Source organism: Mycteria americana, chromosome 3 (assembly GCF_035582795.1).
Source record: "Mycteria americana isolate JAX WOST 10 ecotype Jacksonville Zoo and Gardens chromosome 3, USCA_MyAme_1.0, whole genome shotgun sequence".
In the NCBI taxonomy this organism is placed as follows: Eukaryota; Metazoa; Chordata; class Aves; order Ciconiiformes; family Ciconiidae; genus Mycteria; species Mycteria americana.
In genome coordinates this window covers 72,542,816-72,551,639 of record NC_134367.1, presented here as the reverse complement: position 1 = coordinate 72,551,639, position 8,824 = coordinate 72,542,816, and positions in this window count along the sequence as shown.

Sequence of the window (8,824 nt, the reverse complement as noted above, 5' to 3'; positions counted from 1 at the left end):
CGGGGCCGGGGCCGCGGCCGCGGCGGCGTGCGGGGCCGGGACGGGGCGGCGCTGCGCTGCGCTCGCCGCTGCCGCCTTCCCGGCGCCCTGCCGGCCTCGGCGCGGCGGCAGAGGCTGCTCGCCGCCAGCGCGACCGGTGCCGGCGGGGGCGCCCGGCCTCGGCGCCGAGGGGGCACCGGGTGGCTCCTGCCCGGCGGTGCTTGGCGGCCAAGCGAGGCTCGGGGGGAAGTGGCGGGCGCAGGTGCGTCCCTCCGCTTCCCGCCCAGCCACCGGGGATGGGAGAGACGGGGACAAACCGGAGCTGCGGGAGCGGAGCAGGGAGATGGGACGCGGTGTCCCGGGGCTCTCGGGCACGAACTGTGTGAGCGGGTGTCCTGGTCCGCGTCCCCCTGGCTTCTCTCCAGGTGTCCTTTCTAGCAAGGTCTTCGGTGCTCCGGCAAGGGGAGGCTGCAGGGCGCGACCCTGTTGGCGTGGGGCTTTGGAGGGCCGGTCTTTGTGAAACTGTCCTGGGTTTGCTTCGGTTGAACTGTCAGATAGGAGGTTACAAGTTCACTTGTCAAAAAGCGTGATTCGGTGTACAAACATGGAAAGCTCGGGCTTGCTTTTTGTCTGTTCAGGTGGACAAGCTATTTGAACGGGATATTTTTAACTTGCCTTTTTAACGGGGGACACACATATCAGTCTTCCGTAAAAATCAAGTCTGCAACTTTGCGCAACGACAGATTCGGTTGTGGCGGAGTGTGGAGGGAAGGCGGCTGTAGCCAGGCCTCGTTTTATCCAAATCTAAGGCGTGCTATAGAATTCATGGGTGCTTATAAAACTGCAAAACTAAATGCACCAGTGGACAGTGCGAGACATGAAAAAATTATCAGTCTTGCAGAAGTTATTAACTCAGAGTTGTTAGTGTGGAGCAGGGAGGCCGTTTTCGGCAGGTGACCGGGAAGTCCCTGAAGAAATTGAAGGCTGAGCCCTGCATTGGGCTTGAGCGTGATTTCTCCACGTCAGAAAATCGGTCTGAGCATGGTCCGGATCTGCACCTTGTTGTAAGGTGACATCCACTAACTGGAGCAGTGGGGCGGACAAAACTGTTTTCGGAGAGAAGCTTTGTTGTGGAAAACCTTGTAGGAAGGTATTTGGCCACCAATAGATATTTGGCCAAAGAGGGTTCCTTTGCACCCCCTGCCCCGGGGGCCTGCTCCTGCTATCCTTAAGTATGCTTTCTGTTCTTCCTTAGGAAGAGCTTATAGTACAATGTCAACAATTTGAATTAGGTCCAGATTATTATTACCCTTTTTTAAGGTCCTTACCTAAGCAAGCTTGTAGGGGGCTAGCTGTAGCTGCGATGATTTTTCCACAGTCATTAAATAAGGTGTGCTATGGAAAAAAGGCCCAAACTCTTTTAATTTAGTGTCTTGATGGCAAGTGTGCTGAGAGAGGGAGGAGGAGTCTGGTATCTTGTCTGGTTTGTAGATGAACAGATGATTGCAGTCATCCCAGGCTATTGTTATTTTTACAGGATCTACACTGATGAAGGACTAGACCAGTTTTACGGGAGTCTGACTCTGCCATCTCCCACTGAAGTTAATGGAAGTTTTGATAGACACAGCTTGAGTCCGTTTGCATTGTATAGCTCATGAATATTGATTTGTTTATCCAAGTTAAGCTGCACTTGAAAACTAACTAGTTAAGTCCTAAAAAAAACCAACCTCAAAACCCAGCAACTTATTTTTAATTTTAGCGGAGCTAAAGGCTGATAGTCTGTTTGCTGCTGTTGCAGTATTTTGAATAAAGCAGCTGAATAGAACTGCATCTTTAGGACCCACCTCGAGTACCTGTGATGTGCCGAACTACAAGGGATGCGTTTTTAACAGCTGAGTTCTGCTATGTGAGCGCATCGTAAAAGTTTACAGAGTGTATTTAACTTGACAGTTTTTTTCCCTGTATATTTCACTTGCATTTCAGCTCTGCAAACTAAAAACAAAGTAAAGAGAGTAGATGGACATTTGAACTTAAGTCACTTAATAGTGGACGATTTGTCTCATTCTCATGGAAGATGATGAAAGTGATATAATTTTTAATTAAATTCAGTGGGCCGCTTAGGAAAACCAGTGTGTTTCTGGCAGATATCTGTCAGGCTTTGTGGCCTGTTTTTTCTTTTCTATGTTGCACTTGAGTACTTCTGTGTCAGCATTCGTGTGGGATTCTTCTCTGTGCTATCTCTGAAACTGGAGAAAAATTAACTTAGTTATGGTTTTTTTATTAATAGCTCATAATTCAGCTTTATAGCACCTTTGTTTGGACTGCAATACTTTAATCCAGTGATAATGGAATTCTTAATTTAAAAGTGTCCTGTCTGATTCAAGGTCCATTGAAATCTGTAGAAAGATTTCTGTGTTGAGTTTAATGCTGCTGAACTTCACACCTTTGATACTTCCACCTGAGACATGTCATCTGTGTCGCAGGGAGCGATAAGCAGTTCATCTGTTGCATTTTGGACACCTGAGTTAAGATGTGAATCTAAAATTTTACTTCCATTTCGTCTTTTGATTTTTTTTTTAACATAGTTACAATCTATGCAGCTGAAATGGTAATTAAAATTTATCTGTGTCTCATTAAGTGGTATTATTGTGCTTTTAGGTTTTATATGCTGATTTTTCCCCCCTAGCTTCTTGAGGTACTTGTTTAGGACTCCTTTCCTAGTTTTATGACTTTTTGAAGGGACTGTTCAGACTGATTCAGATATTGCTACACACCTGAGAGCATTCTTCGTTGTGTTGCTGTTTATGATAGGATCAGTCCCTAGGTTTTTGGTTTTGCTTTGGTCTGTGCATACCGAGATTAAAGGCAGAATTTTGTCTGGTAAGATCATATTTTGCATTGTAAATGAGCATACTGCTGATGATTTAAGTGTTAATAGGATGATGAAGGTGTCTGCTAATCTGAGTAAAAATTCTCTTGAGCAGTGGGAGGAACTTGATCCAGACCCAAGTCCTGTAAGTATGTCTTTATGGTAGAGTTCAGTTGAAATCTGGAATGGAATAGTAGATTTTTATTGTTATAGTCAAAACTTTAACAGCTCTAGTGATGTTAATCAGGCTCAAACTGCTAAGATTTTCGGTGAGTTTTCAAACTTCTCAGCATTTTTGAAAAATCAGAGAGCCCTGTTCTGAAGAGCTCTGCTCACTGCTCTCTGTGGCACTGCTGACCCACTCCCGCAGGACTGCTGCTGGCTCTGCCGAAGCCGCGGGGAGCTGGGAGCGTGTGTCCTAGGCAATAGGCGGGAACCCTTCCCTGAAGGTGTGGGGCACGGCTTCCATGCTGGTACTGCTGTAGTAAAACGTGAGTTTATATCGGTGCTGTAAATCCATTTTATTAGCACAGCTGCCATTTCTAACACTTCCACTTCTGATTTACGTTGGTGAGAAGGCTCGGTGGGAAGCATGACAGCTGCAGTAGCTTCTCGCTAGATGAGTAAATATTGTACCTCTGGTCTCCAACCTTCTCATCCAGGGATATCCCCCCTCCCTGTTAGAATTTTTCACACACTTGGTCCAAATCTCGCTTGTCTTTCTCACAGCACTGGAAGCATGAAGCACGTAAAAGTGATCCCTGGGAAAATCCCTGATGTATAGGTACAGTAGTGGTTGTGGAACAGCTCTGCTTTTTCTCGCCTTGGCTTCCTTGGCATGGGGAGGCTGTTGGGGTGCCTTCGTGACAGGTGAGTGGTCAGCCCCCAAGCAGATCTGAGCTTTCACATTTTTGTTGTGACTAGGTCTGGCTGTCCTAGGGGTGAAGGAGAACTGTGGTGTGTAAGCTGCTTTTTGTGTACGCTGTGTAAGGTGCAAAAATGAAGAAATAGATCTTTGTCATTCTGTAGGCTAAGCTGTTTTTCTGGTATCGATATGTTAATTAGGTATTGTTTCTATACCTAGTGAATAAAGCTTTATCAACAGCTAGTGAGTAGCTGCAGTTTAGACTGGGGTGGGGGGGGGGAATCCTTTTGCTAGTACAATTTATTGTCATCTAAGGAAATGGTTTAACTGTATGTGTAGAATCTTTCTTGTTAGGAGTCTCATCTGCATCAGGAGTTGTTGGTGTAACCGAACTGACACAGCTTCTGCAGTGTAGATTAGCCCTCTAGTTTCTGGCTTTGCCTTAGTCCCAGATTAGCCTGTTACATGGGCCCTGCCTGCTTTTAACGGGAAAAGTTCAAACATGACTACGCATTCTTGGCTGGAGTGAGCTTTTTTGTGGAGCATGACTATAAAGTTGCAGTAATATAGGTACTTGCATGTTTTGTTTTCCTTGGAAAAAAGGATTCAAATTGCAACTGTAGTGAGTGCATTTTTAAAGCCCAGGCAGCTGAGGTATTCTGTAGAGAAAGATGCTCTAAGTGAAATAGCGTTGATACTATGTTCACATTACTATGTAATATCATCTAAATGGTGACTTGAAGCTCATGAGATACTTAATAAACAGCTTTGAATAGAGAGTTTGTCAGTATTGACTCAAGCTTAGTTAGGAAAGTGTTAAAAAGTATTTGGGGGGCAATAGTAATTGGCAATTACCATTGTTTAGTAGTCGTGTTTCACCAGTTTGGAAAATGTATTTCTTGAATGGCTGGAGCTTGAAAACTGACATAAATGGGCAAATGACCGAGGACTAACAGAGAGAAACAGTCATACTAGCTGTAGCTGTGATGCCTTCAACAGGTCAAAATAGAGTGAAGGAAAAAATGCTTGTCTTTGTTTTAAGTTTGTTTAAAGAATCAGAAATGGGGATGGTTGTCATGCTACGTGTGCAAGGAGAGGGGATTTTTTGTTCTGTTTCCCCAGTGTGACTAGGTCTGTCCAACGCTTACTGTGTCAAAAACTTTGGAGGACCCCAAACTGTTGGAATTGCTTAGTTTTCTGAGATTCAGCCACCTGGGGGATCAGGAGAAACAGGCTACCTCATACAGTGTATAGCTATGGCAAAATAATTTTCTAAGGCTAACAAAGATCTTTGCTTTCCTGCTGATTGTCAAGAATTACAGTCTCTTAAAAATCCTTTTCTCAGCTGGGGCTATATACATTTCAAGACACTTTTTCCTCCTCCTAGATAGTTAAGACAGATAGTTAAGCTTTCTTTTTTCCCCCCAAGACGACAAGTGTTTTGGGCAGTGGTTTTGGTTTTTAAACCCTGTGCATATCACTTACTGTATCTGAGTACCTCAGACTCTGCATTTCCTTTTGGTAGTTGTCACGCTAGTATCATAAACCAGTCTGTAGACAAGGATAATGAGACTCTTGGCAGAGGTTAAATGCCACCCAGTGAAGGAAGGTTGTACATCACAGATCAGTAGTTTCCAGCCCATAGACTTTCCCTGGACAGTATCTTGATGGCCGAGGGAAAGTGACTGAGAAAAAGTAAGCGGGCAAACTCAGTACACCAGTGCCTTTTGCAATTTCTATATTGGTCTACATGTGAAGGGTCCATAAGTTGGAAAAGGTTCACCGCAACCATTATCACTATGAAGGACATCCGTCTGTGTCTTGTCTTACTATCTGGTACATTCCTTTACAAGGCAACTTTGTTACTTAGCTATCAGTAAATAAACTCATTTAGGTGGGCACAAAGTATCTGGCCTTTTTCCCCCCCTTACAAAACTTTGAGCTTGTTTGTTCAGTTCCTAGGACTAAAGTAGGATGGGGAAGCAGAGACTCTTTCTTACATGTTTTAGTGTTCTTATATTTTTGTTTCAGGCAGACGCTTGAAGTTGGCGAGAATGTCATCCTTCTCATAGAAGCTGGTATGTGCTGGCTGGACTGAATATCTTATTTTTGCAGGGAGGTGTTGTGTATGTGCAGTTGCTCATCCAGGCAGCAGGGCTGATGTGCTGAACAACACGATTGAGAACAGGGACTGACTCTGCAGCCAGTACAACTATCACCCCACAAAAACAGGACTGGAAGTCAGGAGTCCTGACGCTCAGTGTTCTTTGCTGTTTTACAAATAGCTAGTCTTATGACAACTTTCTAGCAGATCTGCCAAAGAATATCATCTGTAAGTTGTCCTTTACCGCATCTGATGGAAAAAAGCAGAGGTTGAAGCAGTCTGCACAGTTGGGATCCCTATAAAGGATGGTCTAACAAGGTTCTGTATGAACAGAATTTTGCCATTCAGTCTTAATTTTGTTAAAATGGTTAAAATTTTAGAGTTCTGGATATACCAGGATTCCTCTCTGGTTTTCCTTGTATATTCTGTATTTATTGCTATTGCATCTTTACTTTTTTCCCTGAGGTGACCCTTACTGGTTAGAATAGACCCGTTTTGGTGAAGACTCGAACCGTGCAAACTGTGTAATGAAGATGGTTCTTTTCAGTTACCCCATGAAGGTGTATGGTGGACGAGGCAACGGAAGATGGGTGTATTCTCACAGCTAAGGCAGTTTTGTGTTGCTTCTGGAACTGGAGTCTCATCTTGCCTCTGCCATAAAACTTCCTCCTGGTCAGGCCATGCATACACTTGCACAGGGTCCCCATGAGGTCTCCAGGTTCAAGCAGAAACAAAGATTGCAGGCGGGGAGAGTTTCCTAAGTGCTGTCTGGTCACAGGAGGGCTCTGCTCTGTGTATCATGCTGCAAAAGCTCAAGTTAGGTTCTTGACACACACAGCTTCCCAGCGTGGTCTTGGTTCTCTGTGTGTAACATAGTGAGAATATTCTCACTTTGTAAGAGATTGTTCAGCTAGTTGTTAGAACAAAAACCCCTCCTACTTTGATGCACCTGCCACTGGGTACATTGTGAAAAAGATGGATACAAAGTTTTAATTTACACTTAGGGCTTAACTGAAGCTGCAGAACTGTCAACAGCCACTCAACACAGTAAATGGGGTTGGGGGCTTGGTGGGGAGGAAGAGAGTGTGATTTTATGGCTATGATTTTATGTGCTGATATAAACCGATTTAAGGTTTCGTAAGTAATGTGCTTCTCTTGTTTTGAGGTGTTTGGCTTGGTAACTCTTAAATACAGTTCCAAGACAGAACACTTGAGATAATCAAGTCTAGACACTTCATGCTTTTAAAGAACATCTAGGAGTCCTCAAATGACTTTGTTAAAACCACTTTTCCTGATAGATGCAGTTGGCCTGCAAATCTACATTTTAGCAGTTTAGCTGAAATACTGAAACATTAAATGAGATGAATGGGAACTTATGTTCTTGAGTATAAGTGTTACACTCAAATGGGGGGAAAAAGCCTATTTGTCTAAAGGGGTGAAAAATGTTTGCTAGAAAAATTACAATTAAAATGTAACCTAATTCTCTGTTACTGGAATTAAGCAGTGCTTGGTTTTTCTACTGCGTAAAGGTTCTAATGTACTATTTCTATAATAACCCTGTGTAAGTCAGGAGATCAGTGCTGAGGAGCTGTTCCACAGTGTAAGTAAGTAAGTAAGACTTTGTCACCAAGCCGTTCCGCTGACCGATTCACTTCTGTGAGCGGGGCTGATGGTTCAGACCTCGGCATTTCAGAGCAGTAGTAGTTGAGCTGTTCCAGAACCAAGAACTCCAGGTATGACCTGTTCTGAGGAGAAAGCCTACTCTTAAGAGGAGCTGCTGCTTCTCAAGAGGCTCCCGTGGCACTTGTAACATCATTTATGGCAAAAGGATGGGTTTGTAGTTGGATGTATTTTCTAGCTCTGTCTGACTCTATTCTCTTCCCCATTTATGTGTTTGATGTATTCAACAGCAGCCTAATATCACACTCGGAAATACTGTTTTCAGGTGAAGAGAGAATAGTAAGCTACTGCAAACATAATCGCGCTTCTAGTCTGAATTTAGTCATTGTGGCTTCTTAATGATGCTTCAGGAGCTTTTAACAAAATTCTTAGGTTATGTTCCTGAGGCAATACACTGGACTAACCTGATTTTGAAAAAGGTGATAAAATAGCAGTTGTGTAGTAGTTCCTGAAGACATGTTTAGAAAGAGAAGCTGCTGGGGAAAAAAAAAACAAACACTCATCCTCTCGTAAGAGTAAGTGATAACATTCTGGAGATAGCAGTCTACAGACTTGTACACTAGGAATAGATTAAAAAAGAAAACCAAAACAGAAAACTTTTACCTTAGAGAATAATTAAGACATCTTACCCTATGCTAACTCACTCCTTGCAACTTATACTGGTAAGAATCAGGTAATAGGATAAGGTGGACAGTCTAGTAACAGATAAATTTTGTGAACCTTACTTTAGTTTCTCATTATGCTACAGCTTCCTGGGACCTCGGATAAAGTTCAGCTAGTTCCCCTTTCATATAAATACCTTCTAAATAAATGTATTCCCATACAAATATGTAAATACTTTTTTGTGATGGAGTAGAACATAACATTAAATATACCTGCCAGGTATATCAAGATCATGCCAGGTAACTTAAGGAGAACAAATAGTAGTGCTGTTTCCAAGCTTGTTTCTTGGAAACTAGTTGTCCTTGGGACAGTGTCATGGCTATCCAAGGAGCTGGGGAAAATGAGGGAAAATTTCATCATCAGTCAGAAACGCATGAAGTAGCTAAGTACTCAGCATCTTTTTAACTGTCAAGGGGACAAGGCAGTAGAGTCCTTCACCAAATTAATACAGTCAGCACAGAAGGGATCCATCCTTCTGTCCTTGCTTATTAAGGAGACAAAGCTAAATCTCTCCCTGCATCAGTCCAGCATGCATCCAGGCCTACACACTAGAAAACCTCCCCTACAAATGCATCGCTAGTATCTCATCTTTACGCTAGCATATCCATAGATTAAGACTTCTCTAACATCACTAGTACAGCAGTTGGGAATAATGTTCACAGAC